Genomic DNA, 20,181 nt, shown 5'->3' with positions numbered 1-20,181 from the left:
AACTTCTCCATTATTTCGAATTTGTTATTGTTACGGTTTGTTATGATCCGGGTTTGTTTTGAACTCTCTTTGTTGTACAGACCTGGGAACTACCGTCATAAGCTCATGACCTCTACACTCCCTAATACATTAATCTCTGCCTACACCGCAAATATGACCCTCTGCCCTCTCATAGATAGCCAGTGCATGGCACTATTCACTTGTACCAATGTCAGTCCGACTGAGAATCCTGACCTTAAGTGCCAAATGCCTTAGTCATCCCCTGAAAAGGAACTCCATCCTGTCTTACCTCGAACACTCGGGGGCCTATGTGTGTCTCATACAAGAGACCCACTTGCTTCCTCGGGATGAGCTTCAAGCATTTTCCGCACCAATACTTCTCTCCCGAACAAAACAGCAGGGGTTGCCATTTTAGTCTCACATCATTTTAAGGGCAAGGTTTCATCCAAAGAGGCCGAGCTGCGAGGAGGTGGTTAGCATACTCACTACAAATGGGCACCGAAAAAATTACATTAGCCGCGATATACTCCCCTAATGAAGGGCAGGAGACATTCTTGAAACAAGCAGTGACGGAGATCATGGGGTCCTCTGGTCATCTGGTCTTGGTAGCAGGGAACCTTAACCTGGTCTTTGATAATGACATGGATTGATCTGCACACAGACAGGGGCAGACGGGTGCACTCTGCTGGGAAGGGTTGGCTTGGCTCGCCAGCAGGGTTCATCGATATCTGGAGGTCTACTCATTTGCAGGTACGAGATTACACATACTATTCCTACGCCAGGAAAACATATGCCAGGCTAGACTATTTCTTGGACTCCCACGACCTATCTCTTCGGGTGCAGGATCTCACAATTGAACCCCGATCACTGTCGGATCACGCAGCTGTAGTAGTGGTCAATATAGACATTCCGAAACATAGCTCAAATCCCAAGTCATGGCGCCTGCGAGACAGCCTCTTGTATACCCCTGATAATGTAACGCAAATACCCAGAACGATCAAAGACCATCTGGCAATCAATGACATGTCGGAAACAGCAGTTTCCTTCTCTGGTATACACTGAAGGCTGTGGTAAGGGGTGAATTGATCGCCATATCGTTGGCCGAAAAAAAGAACATAGGGATAAAAAGGAAAAACTCTCTCAACAAGAGCCCCACGCGTTTGGAGGCAGTTAGAGGCTGCTAAATTCCCAACTTGTCGGAATTGACACGGATAGGGCTGAATATGCCGCACTTCGCTTAAAACATACATTTTATGTCGGGCGACAGGGCAGGTCGTCTCCTCGCCAACAGACTGAGGATCCGGCGGCAAGAACAGCGGGTCCTGGAGGTATTAGATTCTGAAGGCCAGGCGCAAACCGAGGATCCCCACATAGCAGAGGCATTTAGAGATTATCACCAAAAACTTTACGCTGCACTGAGATTCCAACCAGAGGGAATCCCGCCATATCTCCAAGAAGCACATACATCTACTCTCACCTAGGACCAACTGGAAGATCTGGACTGCCCGATTAAAATTGAGGAAGTCAATGCAGGTATAGCCCGATTAAAGCGATCTAAGAACCCTGGTACCGATGGCTTCTCAGCCATCTTTTGCAAAACCTTTCGCCCGATTCTTGCCCTCCTACTCACCTGACTTTTTAATGCCCTGGGGATCTCGGCGACTCTAACCTCCGATGAAAATGGCCTCGATCGCTGTGATCCCCAAACCGGGGAAGGACAAAACCCAATGCTCTTCGTACAGAGCGATTTCTCTTTTAAAAGTTGATTTTAAAATATTCACTCGCATACTAGCCGCCCATCTCAATCCCCTGCTTCCAGGCCTAATTGACCCGGATCAAACAGGGTTTGTCCCACAACGCCAGTTTGGGGACAATTTGCGCAGGGTCCTTCATCTCATAGACAAGGCTCAGAGACACAGCCAAGAACGTATGCTCCTATCAGTCAATGCAGACAAAGCGTTCAACAGAGTTCATTGGCCCGATCTCGAGGCCACTGTAAAACATTTCTGCATGGGGGACAGATTTAGGAGATGGATCTCTAACATTTATGATGGCCCTACCACAGTAATTCAGATTAATGTCCACTCTTCCACCCCATTCACAATAATAGAGGCACCAGGCAAGAATGCCCATTGTCACCGTTACTTTTTGCCTTATATATGGAGCCCATGGCCCATAGAGTCCGATCTCACCTGGCAATCAAGGGCATTAAGCTTGGTGGTGACTCCCACACCATCAGCTTGTACGCGGAGGACATCCTGGCGACACTTGAGGACCCGGCCTCTTTCCTACCGGCATTCCTTGATGAACTCACAGCCTTTGGCCAAGTGGCAGGCTTTAAAATAAATATCCACAAGTCACAAGCCCTAAACTTAACAATGACACAACAGTCATTAACCACCCTCCAACAAGCCTTTCCTCTTCCGTGGGCCACTTCGCACATCAAATACCTGGAACTCCAGTTCGCCCCCACAAATTCCGAGACGGTGACACTCAATTACCGCACCCTGACCCAGCAGATACGTTCCGACCTGCGCCGCTAGCGGCAACAAACCCTCTCCTGGCTTTAATTACTCACCAGGCGGCTACATTGCTACATCACTGAGCTTCTTGCATTTCTTTCAGTGGAGGGCTCTTCCCCCGCTCCCCGGTGCTTTCTCCATCCACCCGACCGCCATCTTGGGGGTAGCGCAGGGAGCAGTCTAGTGTCTGCTTCCCTGACGCTACTAAAGTGGGGCATGGTGCGAACGCGCAGCGGCGTAACTCCTGAGGCTTGAGCCGGGAGTCCATCGCTTTTGCGCTAGCTGTAATAACTGTGAGCGTTGGAGGGGGTGCAAAGTGGTTGTACTGTATTTTATGTGTTCTTAAGCATTTTAATATCGCGCTGTGTGATCTCATTGTACTCTTGTAAAAAGTACTACTTTAATTACTCACCAGGCGGCTACATTGCTACATCACTGAGCTTCTTGCATTTCTTTCAGTGGAGGGCTCTTCCCCCGCTCCCCGGTGCTTTCTCCATCCACCCGACCGCCATCTTGGGGGTAGCGCAGGGAGCAGTCTAGTGTCTGCTTCCCTGACGCTACTAAAGTGGGGCATGGTGCGAACGCGCAGCGGACGCGTGCAGCGGGCGCGCCGGCGGCGCGCCAAAGGCAAGCCCGTCTGCGCCCGTCCGCGCCCTGACGGGACCCAGGGCCACCCCTCTTTCTTCTGGTTCTCTGATCCCTAAACTCACGTATTCACGTTCTGCTCTGTATAGCCTCCAAGTGCCTCTAGGGCCTCATTGCTCTCGCTTATGTTGTAGCGATGTCCCTTTGGTCTGCTCCTCTTGCGCCCTAGCTCTTACATCCCTCCCCTCGGAGTGGTGTATCGTCTCTGCCTCCTTTCGGAAAGCTACTCCCTCCCCAGTGACATCTCACCCCTCCGATCCTGCTTCCAATCTTAGTTTTATTAACCTAAATTGTAGATCCTTGCCCAAACACAAAAGGGATATATTTGATCTCCTTACATTATCTAGTCCGTCAGCTTTGTTTTTAACCGAGACCTGGCTTAATGACAGCTCTGGCCCTGATATCGCTACTGCTCTCCCCGATGAATACACGTTTGTGGGACGTAATCGAACATCTGGGGCAGGTGGTGGCATCGCTATCATTTACAAGAGGTGTTATTCCTGTAAATGGGAAGATCTGGACATCCCTGACTGTGAAGCTGGCAGTTTTAAACTGTCACTATCCCCTAATTTCACTCTGTCCGGCGTCCTTTTGTATCGTCCACCTGGCGCGGCCGCCGCTTGGGCAGCTTCCTTTCCTGAGCTTATTGCTCCCGTTCTGTTGGACGCTAACAATTTTATGCTACTAGGGGACCTTAATGTTCATTTTAATGATACTCTATGCTCTATTAGCACACACCTTATACAGGACCTTGCTGCTATTAACTTAAGTCTGCTTAATTCTGGCCCAACTCATAAAGGCGGTAATCTCCTTGATCCAATTTTCACTAATTTGGATACTGTAAATTGTTTACCCTCTAGGCCTATTATTTGGTCAGACCATTTTATTGTAGAGTTCTGTATTAAAATAGCGGGTGCCAATTGCCTTTCCGACAACACTCATCCCTCTAGAATCCGTAGGAACTGGCAAAAACTCAATTTGGAGCACCTCAATAATTCCCTTTTAAAGACCATGCCTCATCTTCTTAACATCCCCACGGATGATGTTATGACAATCAGCACCTGGCTTACGTCTGCGCTCGACCTTTGCCTCCCAGCACGCAAGTGTAAGCAAAACTTTTTGCACCCCCCTGCCCCCTGGTTTAATGACCAATTAAAAATGGAAAAGTCCCGCTGCAAAAGACTGGAGCGTATTTGGAGATCTAACTACTCTCCTGCAGATAAAGAAAATTATAAAACTGCACTCCACAAATATCACGCTCTTTGCAAATCCTCTAGGGCCGATCATGTCAATAACACTATATTGAAAGCCCAGAACCGCCCCAAAGCTCTTTTTAAGGCAGTCCAGGAACTATCAGGCATGGCCTGTGCTCCTAAAGCCCCCTGTTTGGATAGCACTCAATGCAATTCCTTGGCTGAATTTTTTATGCAGAAAATTGATAACATCTACGCGGGCTTTGGAGCCCCAATATCTGCCCCACCTTCATCCAGCCCATCCTTACAGAACTATGACCAACTCCCTCTTCTGGATGATCCGGTTCAGTCTTCAATCCCCCCTCTTAGATAAGTGGGACCCCATTTCTATGCCCGTTCTCCAGAAATTGTTGGCGGGGATCAAATCTGGTTCTCCCCTTGATCCCATGCCCCCACAGATTTTTTGTTCTCTAGCCCCTGCCTCACTTGACTGCATTTTGGCTCTTCTGAATGCTTCTCTCACCGAAGCCACTGTTCCTAACGTCTGGAAACATGCGATGGTCGCTCCACTTTTGAAAAAAGCTAACGCAGACCCTAGTAATCCAGCCAACTTCCGACCGATCTCCTTACTTCCCGGCCTCTCGAAGGTGCTAGAGAAGCAGGTTAATCGTCAGCTAACTAGTCACATTGAGTCGGCGAACGTTCTCCACTTCTCCCAATCTGGTTTTCGGACGGGCTTTTCCACTGAGTCCACCCTTTTGGGAGTTACGGAGACAATCAGACGTCAGGTGGATGGAGGAGAGACGGTGGCACTCATCCTTTTGGATTTGAGTGCCGCTTTTGACACCGTCTCTCATGCCATCCTCCTTTCTGCTCTGAGGTCTGTTGGAATCTCTGGCTCCGCACTTGCGTGGATCTCCAGTTTTCTCTCGGACAGCACCTTTCAGGTTTTTTCTCCTTCTTCGGCGTCTTCTGTTCATAATATTCCGCACGGTGTCCCCCAGGGCTCTATTCTTAGTCCCCTGTTTTTCAATCTTTACATTAGACCTCTTGCTTTTCTTGCTGCACAGTCTGGACTATCTATTTTTTCGTATGCAGATGATACTCAAATCATCTTCTCTCTCTCTGCTAACCAACACTCCCCCTGTTCTTCTCTCAGCTTAGGGCTTACGAACATCGCCAATTGGATGACGACCAACAAATTGAAGCTGAATGGAGATAAAACGGAGTTGCTCCTGTTTGGGCCTGACTCCGCTCTCTGGGGCCCTCAACATTGGCCTCAGCAAATGGGTCCTCTGCCGGTCCCGGCAACTACAGCTCGCAATCTCGGGGTCCTCTTTGACAATCAGCTATCCATGAGACAACATGTGATTAAAGTTGCAGCCACCTGTACTACTATTATCAGGTGGCTGAGGAAGATTACGTGGATGCTTCCTCAAGACACCCAGAAGCTTGTGGTCCAGGCCTTAGTTACATCTCGGCTGGACTACGGTAATGTTTTACTTCTGGGCGCTTGCAAAGAGGTCTCCCGGAAACTCCAATTGGTGCAAAACATGGCTGCCCGACTACTGTGCAATTTGCCCAGATCTGCACCTGCTTCCTCTGCTCTGCGCAGCCTGCATTGGCTACGCATAGAATCTAGATCTAAATTCAAAGCTTTATGCTTTATGCATCGCATTAAAGCAGGTAAATCTCCCCATTACCTATCCACTTTAGTTCACCAATACTGTCCTTCGCGTACTCTCAGATCCTCCTCTCAATGTAGATTCGCTATCCCTCGTTTTAAGCGCACCAGAATTGGTGGGCGCTCTTTTTCGTATTTGGCGCCCTCACTCTGGAACTCGCTTCCTATTCCTCTGCGGTCTGAAAAGTGCTATCTTAAGTTCCGCAAAGGAGTGAAAACCTGGTTGTTCTCCTTATAACTCTCTCTTTGTACCCTTGCCTGCTCTTCATTGCTATGCTTCAGCGCCGGGAAACCTACGGGTAGCTGTGCGCTTAATAAATCTACATATAATAATAATAATAATAATAATAGGGAGGACAGCCGCAGTGAAAATGGCAACCTTACCTAGGATCTTATACCTCTTCAAAGTGTTACCCCGAGACCCACCTCTGGGCTCTAGCCGCTCGCTTCAGGTTGAGCTAAATCATTTCATCTGGGCGGATAAACGTCCCAGACTTCGTAGGGACTTAATCTACAGGCCTCCTTTGGAGGGCGGCTTGGGGGTCCCGGATCTTGTTCGCTATTACCAGGCGGCTCAGATAAGAATTTTTGTTGAATGGTCACGTGCAGAGTCGGAAAAGCACTGGCTTTTTATGGAAATGGTGCTTGCAGGGCAGCCCTTGTGGAAGATCCCCTTTCTTCCAAAAAGCGCACATCTCCCCAATTTACATCTATCTTCTATCACCAAGCCAGCCTTGTCGGCCTGGGACAAGGTGGCGACTCGTTGCCATTTCACTGACTTTCCCTCTCCCTTGACACTTTTTGTAGGAAACCCTGACTTTAGCCCGGCCCTCACGAACCCTGGATTTCATCGCTGGACGCTAGCAAGTTGTAGATCAGTGGGACATCTGTTTGACACGGAGGGCCCGTCCAGTTTGACTCCCTCTGCCAAGAACACGATCTCCATGAAGGTGAGAGGTGGCATTACACCCAGATCCGCTATTGGGTGATGCAACCCACAGTCCAGCCAGGGGCACGTCACCTCACCTCACCCCACCCCATACGAAAGCTGGCTACTCTCTAGCACGCCAAGCACACGCCTTATTACCCATCTATATAGGTTATTGGCCCCTGAACGCCCAACCACGAAATCCCCGGGACAACGGCGGTGGGAGGCAGAGATAGGGAGAGCGCTTTCTATGAAGGAATGGGACGACATCTACTACTGCATCCGACACACTGCTTGTAACAACCCAGGCATTGGAACGGGTACTAAAATCACAACATATTAGTACCTCACTCCTAATAGACTAGATAAATGGATACCATCTAAATCCCCTGACTGCTGGCGCCAATAAGGCTCCGTTGGAACACTATTGCATATCTTATGGGAATGCCTGAAATTAGCTACTTACTGGGCTCAGGTTCTAGAGGACATAGACACGCATCTAGACACAGAAATCCCTAGATTCTCGGTATATATCCTTCTAGGCCTCCCCAACGCACTCACCTTTCCACTAAAGTCTTGCAGAGGCAGACACTTAGGTTTAGCGCTATTAGCAGCCCTTCAGACCATATTAATGTACTGGGACAATCGAAATATCCCTACTCATCTAAGCTGGCTACATAGACTCTGGTATATAATGGGGATGGAGCAAATCACCCTCACACAGATGAATCAAAGCTCATCACTCCCCAAACTCTGGAAGCCCTTCTTAACCCTCCTCACGACAGAATTTCTTGAACTTACTTGCCCTAAGTACTTCCGCTTATTCCACCTCTCAGTCGGCCACAGCCTAAACTTGGGTGGGAGGGAATTGCTCTTTTTTCTAATTTCTTTGCACGTGCAACCAGGTCCAGGTTGGTTGGGTGGGGAAGGTACGGGTTCAGTATTTGGTGTAATCATCACTGCTGGTGGGCCTCTATCCGGTACATATGTCTATCGCATACTTGAATTAAATAAAACAAATTAAATCATAAATATTTCAGTTTGCGGGTTACGAACGCTATTAAAATAACTCTTACATTAAATTTAAGAAGTTATACAAAAACTAGAAAGTTATTGTACTAAATGGAACCCTTTATTTTTTATCATAGTGGGGAAGGTTAAGTTTAATTAAAATGATTCTCTAACCTTGTGTGATGTACCTTATTTCTATGATCCCTGTTAATATTCCATTACACTTTTTGAAAAAAACTAGATTCCACTCTTTTACGTTTTTATAAATTCCTCCCCTTAGTACAATAAATATCTCAAAATAAACGATAGAGTCTCCTTTTGGAAAACTTGGAGGGATAAAGGCGTTAATTTTATTAACCAGTTAATTCTTAATGGCAATCCCCTTCCGTTCTACATAGCCATAACACTTTTTGATTACCCCATTAATTTCCACATAAACACATGCAGTTAACCCAACATTCAAGATTCCATATCAACACTACAAGATAACATGCCATCCCAGTATGAACCTATATTACTCACTTTATTAGCATATAATTCTAATAGTAAGGTAGCTTGGAGTCAAAAACCACCAGAATTGTGCAAAATGTGATATTAATATGGCACTTAGCACAGTGTTAGGTAGTCATATGAACACTGATTTCTGATATAGACCCCAAAATTCTGACTCCCTTTTTAGGCGTGTGATGTCATAATACAAAATGCCAGCTGCAAGGGCCAGTAAATTGTCATAATTGTAATTTTTTTAAACCACTGATTTAAAAAAAATTGCAATTTAATTGACCCATAGTACACTATAATAAGTATGTAGATATATAGTAGATTTCCAGGGTGTTCCATATAACGTGCTCACCCCCTTAAGTTTTGAACGACTTCAAACAAACATCATGGTTCATCAAAAAAAGTCTAGTTTATATTGTTACTTTTTTAGGGGTACTTGGGCCCCATATACATAATGTACCAAAAGTCTAAGGCAAAATTTTAAATGACACCCTGCATATTTTTGCTATAATTTTTATTATAATATTTAAACCGATTTTGTAACATTTAAACATGAAAACATTTTTTATTGAAAAAGAATGAAGATACAAATGATATTGTTATTAATGTGTATTGCTATTTTAGTCAACACTTTTTTTAAAGGTTACAATTTGGTCAGTCATCTAAAACATGTCCTCCTGATTGCACTGTCCATAACAAACATAAAGACTAGTACAGAGAAGAGACAATTTACAAGCCTGGGTACACAATGTTTTACATCCACACAGGTTCCTAGTAGTATTTTGAAGCATTAGGCAAAAGGGACCACAGAGTTTCATATCCAGTATCTCCCCTCTGCCATCCCCACTGAGATGGATCAGGTATCTTTGCCTTCTTCAAATAAAGGCCCCAAAAAACATCCTTCCCCAGCATAACCATCTGCCATATCTACAGAATTAATATTAGAAGAAATACAAGCATTAAAGACTTTCATGGAGGAGACAAACAAGAGACACCACAACCTTAAGGATAAATGGTCATTTATGGACAAGCGTGTCTCTGACTTAGAACAACGGGTCAGTGATATTCAGGGCTCTGCTTTCACAATTCACAAGATGATATTGGAAATAAACAACTTAAAAAGGCATACAGAGGATCTTGAAAATAGAAACAGATGAAATCATCTCTGAATTTATGGTTTAACAGAAAATGTGGAAGGTAGCGGCCCTCCACAGTTTTTCATAACATTTATTCTGAAAGTTCTGGATCTTCTTTCTTCTACCTCGCTCAACATCCAGCGTGCTCACCGACTGGGTCCTAGATCTATCAGAGGTGTAATCTTTTTTTTTGGAACATACTGACCTTATAAAAGTCCTCAACGCTGCATAAATGAAGACACTAAACATGGTCCTCAACTATACTCAGCGGCAGCTCCTACCCTCAGGTGGAGAAGAGTTGCCCCGCTGCTCACTGAGCAGCATAAAAAATAAAAAGACAATTATAACGCAATGTTATTATTATTTTATTTTACAGTACTGGCTCAGTTGGTTGGGGGGCAGGGCATAGCTGTTCAGAGCAGAGGGAGGAGTGGTGGGCACTTTCTAAGTACGCATGATAGTTTGACCGGCTAAACAGTCATGCGCACTTAGCATGTTCTCCACCAGGCTGTATTGCACAGCCTGGGTGGAGAAGTGGCATAGCCTCCCAGCCCCTGTCTGAGCGTTGAACCACAGCACTCAGACCAATTGCAATGTCGAGGTCACACAGTGTCGTGATTGGCATGGGGGTTCTAGGAGCCGGTGTGCTTTCTGCTGTTTCCGGAGAAGAGAAGAGGATGGAGGAGAGATGGCGGCCGACCATACCAAGGTAAGTCCTTTTGTTGTTTTTATTCCACCTCTCCCCAAAACCACCCCAACGCCCCTAGAAGGTATCTGCTGCTGCTGAATTTACTTTACTTCTCTACAGTTATATCAGGATACACATTCCACCACTGAGACCACACATAACCCGCTAGGAAAATCTCTCTCTTGCTATGCTGTAAAAGAGCAGCCTCACTTGGTGGCACATTTTCTAGAGAGCGATTAAGTTTGGTACCATCATTCCTCGACACTCGTTAACAGGATCTGTTTTATAGTTCTTATTGTATAATCTAATTACAAATTGCTTAAGCTGACTGAAAATGTACTTTAAAAAATCTGGTGGGCAATGAGAGAGCTCAATAAATGTTTCTGTGACAGCCTGAAAATGTTGCCACGTTTCCCAACCTGTTTTCTTGCAAATGCAGATAAAGTGTTGCAACCTGTAAATGCATGGAAAAATAAAATACCATCACAAACACTTTTGCCAAGTTCATTAGCATACTCATGGATGAGTAGAAGCCTTTGATGTTTCCAAATACCAAAATCAATCCACAAATTAGAAAGATTTTAGCTGCTAAATGCATAAAGAGCCATAACTTCTACATCGGAGTCACCACTACGTATAGTTATAGACTTCTGGCCACTTTCACTAGCATGTTTTGCATGTAATAGTATTCTGGTATCGGCTTCTTCTTGATAACATGGTCTGAGTTCAGATACATTCAGATTTTCGGTTATATTCACCACATTATCATCCTTTGTCAGTACTACAATTTTATCCTCTGGTATCTCAAGAGTCAAAAAGTTAGAAGCCAAGAATTGGAACAAATCATTTTAGTTATCTTCATTCAATAGAAAGGTCGCTCTGGGTTTTGGGTATAGTTGAACCTTTCACACAATAGCGTAGACCAAAACCTTGGACATCTCTTTTTTAGAGATCCTCTATGTAACGGTCAAATACTATGTCTACTCATTTCGATTTGTTCAGTATGTTCATTGGGGAGAGAATGTAGCCTTACAGCTAGAGCAGTCGACCTCGAAACTGGGGCACCGGGTTCGAATCTTGGTAACGACGCTCAACATCCTGTGATTCTGGGCAAATCACTTAATCTCCCTGTGCCTAACAAACATGAATGTGTTCATCTGTAACAAAACTGGTGCTCATGTAAAGCGCTCTGATACCCGAATTCTTGGGTCTAGTTCTCACTATATAAAAATCTAAATAAATAAGTCTGGAATATATAGGTGATGTAGTCTTGAAAAGTGTGTACGTTGTCGGGTTTTAAGAAATGGATTATTGCCAATCCATCCATAACAACATAAGTAACATTCCAGAAATTTAAAGTCGTGTTACTTACAGCACCATTAAGCCTTTCCAAACAAGAGACGTCAGACTTTTCCCCTTTCTTAGCAATCCTCCCTCAGAAAGCGAAGGGGGATAATCAAGATTCTCATGGGCAAAAAATCCTTTAAATCTCCTTCTCTATCTTGGCAAGCAATATACAGTCTAGTGAAAAGTGAGCAGTCGCTTTTTAAGATGGATACTTTGTGGTTCACTGATTTTGGGACCTTATGAAATAAACATAGCTTGTTTGTAGGAATAGGTTCCAGACATTCTTGAACAAACATTCCATATTGAGTTCTCCCAACATCAACAATGCACACAGATTTATTTGCATTATTACTCATGATTAAGTTGGATGCAATATTCATACGATTTTCGCCAATACAACAGGCATAAGGATGTATTTTATAATGCGAAAATACTTGTGTAAGTTCCTTGACATCATTTGCAAACCGAGTGTTGCAAGAGAGGCGTTGTCTTCATGCTGAACACAGTTATTTTAGTTTTCACTGAATTCTATTTCTTCATCGAATTGTCCCAGTAAGTTAGCAATTAGAGGTCAAGATACCATCCATTTAATCAATGCACTAGGATTATCAAGAATACCAAGTGCCTCGCCCTCTGATTTTATATCCTGGTTACATTGCTCATGCATGAGATATGCAGGAATTAGTCATCAGTTTTTTTTACAAGTAGCAAAATACCCATTTGAAAATTCTTCATAAACATCTGGAATTCTTGTTTCCAGCTCAACAACCATTTTAATGAACACTGGCATCCACCTGGCATAGTGGGTATGGCCCATAGCAAACATCCAAGGACAGATAATTTGCAGGGTATAATAAACTTCTCAAAATTTGCTGATCGAATGGTACCAAGAATTGGAATAGCAGTAATTTTAGTTCAAGTTGAATATATAAACATTTGAAACGAACAGACTCTGCAACTCTTCGTGTAATCCATTCATTCATAAATATTTGTCAATCAATAGATACATCATAAGCCTTCTTAAAAGGTATATACTGTGATGCAACAATAACTTTATATATGTAGCTGGATCCTTTCACATGAGACCCTTTTAGACATTGTCCACCTTTACCCTCACTGGTTACATTGGTTCCAACTAAAATATCGGCCTAGCCACTATCAAGCCAATCGCCTAAAATGGCAAGGAATGACTTCTTTTCAATGTGCAATGATCCCATCATAACTACCATGTTGTCTTCCACATACAGTTAAACCTCAACTGCAACTTTTTCATGTATGTGTAGGTGGTGGAGGCGGCAACAGCAAGACCAGCGGGGAGAAGGGAAGTGGATGCTTGCTGGGCACTTGCTATACTGTATTGTACTGCACTGCAACTTTGTTATTCTGTATTCTGGGGATGGTGCATCGTTGCATGTTTGCATCTTCAAGTGTCCTGAGTGTCCTGGGTGTCAGCTTGACTTCGTTACCTTCGCTTTACATCAACTCCTAGTTCCTGAACCCAAGCAGTCCCCAATCTGGGGTAGCTGACCAACCTTTGGATATTGGATATTTGACCGTTTGATAGCCACGGGCCCCGCCGTACGTGGTGGAGTTGGTAGCAAGACCGGGATCACAAGACCACATGGGCATTTCGAGTGCGCCTAAGCCCGCTACATGCCATCCCTTTCAAAAGTAGCTTATCTGGTTCCCCAGAGGCTTTGTCCTAGCCTCCGACTGCCCAGCAAATGCTCAGAAAAGGATATCCTTACTTAAGGTGCTGTTTCTAAAATCTTTGTCCAATCTTTTACAGTGTCATATCGGACCTGACCGTCATGACTGGCTTTGGAAAATGGGAAAAAAGTACATGATCATTGCTGCCCCAGCCTGCCCCGAAACTTCCATTGACAGTTAACATCATCAACAACACACTCCAGACTGAGGCTAGAATTAGGTCCCAGGTGAATACACACCAGAAAATGTTATTAAAAGGGGAAAGCTTTAACTCTGTTAATATTTCCTGGCCCAACCTCAATTAATACTGACATTGGCAGAAAATGATTAACCCCCAATTATTACTCTTACTAAGCAGCTTAGAATGAAGGTTAATGATACAAAAGTCTGTAATAATGAAACAATTTGTGTGCTCTTGATCAGTCAACAAAATACACAAAATGACACTATGAAAAGAAAATCATATCTAGAAATCAATACAAACTGCAAACTTCATAAATATCACTCCTTAAATTTGGAGGCTCATGGAACAACAAAGGAAAAAAACAATTGCTCTGTCAACGAGGTATTTCCTACCAAGAAACAATTAAACATATAGTGTAGATTTCCTAAATTACTAGAAGCTTGATAAAAATACTTAAGACTAATCTTTTGACTCTGTGACATTAGAATAATAACTGAAGCAGTAGCATTATACATTCTTTAAAGGCCGGACTGAAAAAAGCATAGGATGTACCAAGGCAATTTTGGCCTTAAGTGACCATATAATAAAGTCTTCCATAAATTAAAATACTATTTTCATGATAGAACTACAGAATAATTTTTTGTTTTTTTTGTTTTTTACACACCTTAAACAACTTGACATTGTAAGCAATGTTTAAAAGTAAAAATGTCAACATAATGGTTACAAAACAATAACTATAGCAATAGTATTAGGCTTTGAATGCAGAACTAGATAATTATAGGAACTACTAAGAAACAGTTTTGATCATCAAAACTGAATGTGGTTTTTAGATGTTTAGTTGCACTAATTAGATTTTTTTTAGCAATGGATTGTCTCAATTTATTACATTATTAGAAGTGTCTCATTTTAAACAAATAAAATAAAGAACTTACCATAACATGCCAGTCTTGTTGGAGTTTCTGAACAAATAATTTGTCACTGAAGGAATGCCTAAAAGCATAGTCACGGATAATAGTGTGCCGTTTACATCCACTGAAATGTGTGAGTTTTAGGGAAATTTTATAACTTATTGCAACGGCACTTCCCTCAAATGAGTTGCCTTGCAGAAAGGATGAATAGGTTTGTCAAACATTGTGTCTTGAGGGCAAAGCAGACACGAAAATCCTTTTAAGAGTGTGTTGAGAAAGACAATTTGTGTTCATAGGAAAAGCCATATTGAGTGATGGGAGTTTCTCCAGTCTGAAGAGCTAAGCTGCCAGATTCAAAAAGCACTCTGCGTGGCTAAAGATTTGATAGAATAAGTGTGTAGCTGCCGAAAGAGTGGCAGGAACCAGAAGCATTACAATATTTAGTACGATAAGAAGCAAGGTGTAAAGGAAATGTAATGGAAAGTGGGTGATGTGTCCTAGGTTTGTTAAGAAAGGTGAATTGCGTATTTAGGACCATTTACGATTGTGAAGGTTATGAGGAATATGGTCAAGATGGTGAAGTCTGGAGTTCATCAAGACTTGCCAAAATAGGTACTGAAGTAGGTTTGGCAGGTTCATTCCTGGAGGGTGGAGTGGTCAATGAAAGGGGCTAGAAGCTCATTCAAGGGACTCCAACCCAGGCTATTACAGAAAGCACCCTAAATGGACGAAGGACTATGTTGGTTGAGAGTGGTCATATTGCACCATTGCTACTATTACTGTTCTATAGCTTGAACTTAAAGAGTACATAGTTCAACACTTTGCTACAGTTCCAATTTTTTTAAAAGGTTTTTTTTTTCTCAGATTAGGTTTTGTCGTTACTCACATAAGGTAGTGGGATAATCTTGTCATGATAGGATGCAGAAGTGGTCTGTGAGGTAATGGGGAATGTTGGGGAGTGAAATTATGGTGAAGCAGTTCTAGAAGGGTGCCCACCCAGGTACCTGGTCACTTGGTGGTGTTGCACCTGATACTTAAAAACGTCAAAAGGAACTCTCATCTCATTTCCTTGCGTGTCAATAGAAAACTTAAAAAATCAGCCACAAGCATAATCAAACCAATCAAGACATTTTATATTAATATAAATAATACTGCAATTTATCTAAATATAGTAATTCTATCTACAAACCATATCCGTACTCATACTACAGCTCAGAATTTATGTAATGTATCTTGGTGACATTGAAATGTTTCTCAATACCATCCTGTAGAGAGTACACTTGTTCTAATTGCATGACATCCTTAGGTTTCCATTTTGAATTGATGCAGCATGTCTTGAAGATTTCTAGTCTTCCGTAATTAAAAGCTGCACTATTATCTGAGATCAAATCAACATTTTGTAGCAATCTAATATTTCATATTAATCCTTACTCTAAATTAAACTAGCAACTATACCATCTACCCAACAAAATAAACAATTACAAAAGGTAAATTCAGAATTAAAAATAAAAGGCTAATAAAATAGTATCTAATAAAAGCAATTGACGATGATAATTTCAGCTATTGTTTCAAGAGCCTGTACTTACAATCACACAAAGAAGCATGTCAGAGAATCCCACCATAACCAAATTTTTGATATGCTAAAAGAAAATCTAATCTTAAATTCCTTAGGTACCACAGTGTGTTTTAGGTTATTCAAGATTCTTTGTCAGGACCAGAGGCGAGGATTATGCTTTCCTTCTTCACTTTTATCACAAATTATCAAACATAGCAGCCATTAAAGCATTCCTTCAGAAAAGCATAATCTGTCAATAGGTTGTGCATCTCAATGGTTTCCTCAGCAACCCTTTTCTATTCCATAAGTCAGATGGGGACCGACGGCCTGTGATCAACCTCCGCGACTTCAACGAGTGGCTGGTGTACCGCCGCTTCAAAATAGAAGGCATTCATCTTCTCAGGGACATGTTGCTCCTGTCCGACTGGATGGTGGGCCTGGACCTGAAGGACCCATACCTAGTGGTGCCTGTGCCCCCCTCCCCCCTTCATTGCCGGTTTCTGCAGTTCATGTGGCAATCTCAGACATTCGAGTTCATCACCTTCCCTTCGGCCTTTCGTCAGCACCCTGGTGCTTTACAAAGGTAGTGGAATTCCTCAGATTACAGGAAATTCAGCTCATCGTGTACCTAGACGACATGCTCCTCCGGCCCAAATGCCCCAAGAAACAGATAACACACTTTCAGACAGCGATAAACCTTTTGCAAAGCCTCGCGTTTGCTATCAATGAAAAGTCGTCTTTTCTTACCCCGGCTCACAGGTTTCGTCATAGATTCCACATCGGCATCCCTGAATCTTCCGTCTCGAACGATGACCAAGATCAGGCACGAACTCCGTCAGACATAGGCCAAGTCTCACACGTCACTCAGACAGATTGTCCGCTTAGTAAGACTTCTCGCCTCATCGATCAAGACACTTTTTACGGGTCCTCTGCACTTTGGAGCCCTGCGGCACCACAAAGCGCACCACTGTAAAAGGATCTAACCTATTCGCAGCAGGTTCCACTGTCAAGCGAAGCCAGAGAGGAGATAGAATGATGGATCACCCATATGGAGGCCTGGAACAAGAGAGCAATCTTCAATTCTGCTCCTGATTTGGGGAAAGAATCGGATGCCAGCAGGTTCGACTGGGTCGCAATGTGTGAGGATTTCTCCACCGGTGGAAGCTGGTCTCCACTGGAACAGCACTTACATTTAAATTGTTTGGAGCTCCTGGCAGAGTTGTTTGCTGTTCAGTGTTATATGAAAGACAGGATTCAATCTTCGTTTCTCCTGAAGATGGACAATTTCTTAGGGGTGCAATATATCAACCACCTGAGGGACACCAGGTATTGCGCCCCTGGCAGATTTGGCGACAGAATTCCGAACTTTCTACCTGGAGAATCAGGTCTCTGTCACGGCGGAATACCTCCCGGGCCATGCGAACCAGATGGTGGACTGGCATTCGCGGCCCTTCTGGGACTTGGGCTTGTGTAAGCTAGACTCTCGCGTCTTTCGCAAGCTGGTCAACAAATGGGGTATATTCTCAATCGACCTTGCCTCAATCACCAGCTGCCACGGTTCTTCAGCAGGAGGCCAGACCCTGAAGCGAAGGCAAAGGATGCGTTGCTCCAAGATTGGAGTCAGGAGAAGGGCTATGCTCCCCCCTCCCCTTCTCAATGATCACCCAGGTATTAGCTCTGGTCCGCAAGAAGAGTTGATCATGATTACACCTGTATGGAAGTCTCAAGTGTGGTTTCCAGTTCTTCTGGAACTTTTCTGGGATTCTCCAAACCAACTACCCAACTTTCCTCACATTCTGCTGAATCCAGCTCTCGAACCGCACCGGTTGGTGAATGAGGGATCTTTATCACAGATGGCATGGCCGAGCACAGGCAACGCTCCCAGGCCTTTTGCGCCTTGCGGAGTTCCTCTTCGTCAAGACCTGAGCTGATAGTACTACCAAAAGTTACCGTTCATCCTGGAAGAGATGGGTAGGATAGTGTCTGCGACGGGACATGCATCCCTTGGATGCTGATGTAGTGCAGAGGCTCAATTTCTTGTCAAGCCTTGCAGAAGAAGGGCTAGCATATCGATCAATTAACGCTTTCCGCTGGGCGATTTCAGTGGGACAAACCCCAGTAGACGGGGCCCTACGGGCAAGCACCCTCTCTTTGCAGGTTGCTAAGGGGGATTCGGCTCCCCCTTCCACCTGGACCACACTATGCAGTACTTTGGGACATTAACCTAGTCCTCCACCTTTTCTTGTCATAGCAACCAAATCGGTTTCTGTCTCGGAAAGAACTCTCAGCCAAGTTGGCTACGTTACTTTTTCTTGTATCATGCAAGAGTGTGTCAGATGTACAAGCTTTGGATCTAACGGCCCGTCTGTTCTCCCCAGAAAGGGTGGTTTTCACAGTCAGTAGCCGTACAAAGTCCAATACTCGCACAATTTCCTATCCAGCTTTTGCAGTATCTCCCAGCTCTGTGTGGTGCAATGCCTCAAAGCATACGAGCAAATGATTGAAGAGGTTCGACCTCCAGGGGGGTGACAACTTCTCATTGCATTGAGAAAACCGTACAAGGCGGTATCTTCCCCGACTATAGCCTGTACGATGATGCAAGAAGCTGGCACAGATACCAAAATGTTTGGAGCACATGCAACAAGAGGAGCAATGGCTTCAACAGCTTTTTGTCTGGGTGCATGATTGGAGATCTCATGCGTGCCGCAGACTAGTCTTCGGACTTTACCTTTAAGAAATTCTACTTGAAGCTGGTGGAGGATGTAGCCCAAGTGGTGGTGAGTAAGCTTTGAACTAGCATAATCCTCGCCACCGCTCCTGACACATAATGAAAATTTGCCTAGCCTTGTGAAGGCAAGTTTAAATTCTATTAAGGACGCAGAGGCGAGGATTAGTCTACCTAGTGCTAAAAAAAAGCGATCCCACACCGTTCTGGAGTGAGTACTTTGGTCTAACCTTCACGAAATTTGTTGTGATCATGTTTCATAAGTAAAATGGTTCCACCTACCTATTGCCCACATCGATGCTCAGGACGGCTTCCGGCTGTCATGAGTCACGGTAGTCGTGTGCTCATGACGGCCGGGAGCCGTCCGACCGTTGCCGCTCCACCCACGCGTGGCTAATTTCCCGCCGAGGGTAATTAATTGGTGGGCGGAGTTCGGACGGCTCCCGGCCGTCATGAGCACACGCCCACCGTGATTTATGACGGCCGGGAGCTGTCCTGGGTACCTGAGCGCCACATCCAGTCCCACCACCCCCTCGCATCGCTGCGGAATTTGCCGCGTGTGGAGGGGGTTACACTGTTTGGTGTTTGCCTCTCAAAGAAAGATGTTGGCATATTCAATGTTGCAGTTTTACCCTTAAACAAAGATGTTTTGCCAAAGAAGAGGTTGTTGAACGGTCACTGATGCAACATCTCATTGCAGGTAATGATGGAGCGAAACAGGATGCGTGAACAGGACCTTGTGGAGTGATTCATGCAAAGGAAGAGGAAGAGTAGGCAGCGACAGAGGACTATGTCGAGACCTGACTGCCGAGACTAAAGAAGGACTTATAAACTTTGTGTTCGTTTTCCCTGGTGTTTATCGGAAAAGTTGTTTGGTAATGCTTTAATGACTACTGTGTTTGATGATTTGTGATTAAAGCGAAGAAGGAAAGCATAATCCTCGTCTCTGTGTCCTTAATAGAATGGAGACTTACCTTCACAAGGCTTGGCAAATTTTCTCAGTTATTGGAGTCTTAATATTGCTTTTTCTCAATTGGATACATTTATCAACCTTTAAAATGTTATTCATAAATTCTCCTTATCTGTTTTCAAATACAATACAATACAACACTATTTGAATATATTTTTATACAATAAAATGTTTTGCAAATGGCACCAATAACCAATCTCATTCTGATTACTACAGCCTATGGCTCAATTCATAGGGGGAAGGGGCACCCAAGCTGAATTCCACATGTGATATCTGTTTATAAAAATCTTTTTGGTTTACATAATATACAATACACTTGCACTGGGACAGAAATCCACATCCGTTTTAAATCTGAAGCATACATTTCCTTATTCAAGAGGGTGAACAATTTTTCGGGGGTGTCGTATAAACAGCAACATATATAATGTACTCAAACATTCTTTCACTTTCAAATACATTGTATTTGAAGCTAAA

At 43.8% G+C, this 20,181-nt stretch overlaps 1 protein-coding gene across 2 annotated transcripts in view; it reads right to left on the bottom strand.

Moving 5' to 3' along the window:
* FBXL18 (F-box and leucine rich repeat protein 18) overlaps nucleotides 1–20,181 on the bottom strand; it is a 216,733-nt gene that overhangs the window by 156,731 nt on the left and 39,821 nt on the right. The gene's annotated exons all lie outside the window — the stretch shown is intronic.

This window comes from Triturus cristatus, chromosome 10, assembly GCF_964204655.1.
Source record: "Triturus cristatus chromosome 10, aTriCri1.1, whole genome shotgun sequence".
Lineage (NCBI taxonomy): Eukaryota > Metazoa > Chordata > Amphibia > Caudata > Salamandridae > Triturus > Triturus cristatus.
The sequence above is the reverse complement of the archived record's forward strand: the minus strand, read 5'-3'. Positions and strand labels throughout refer to the sequence as shown.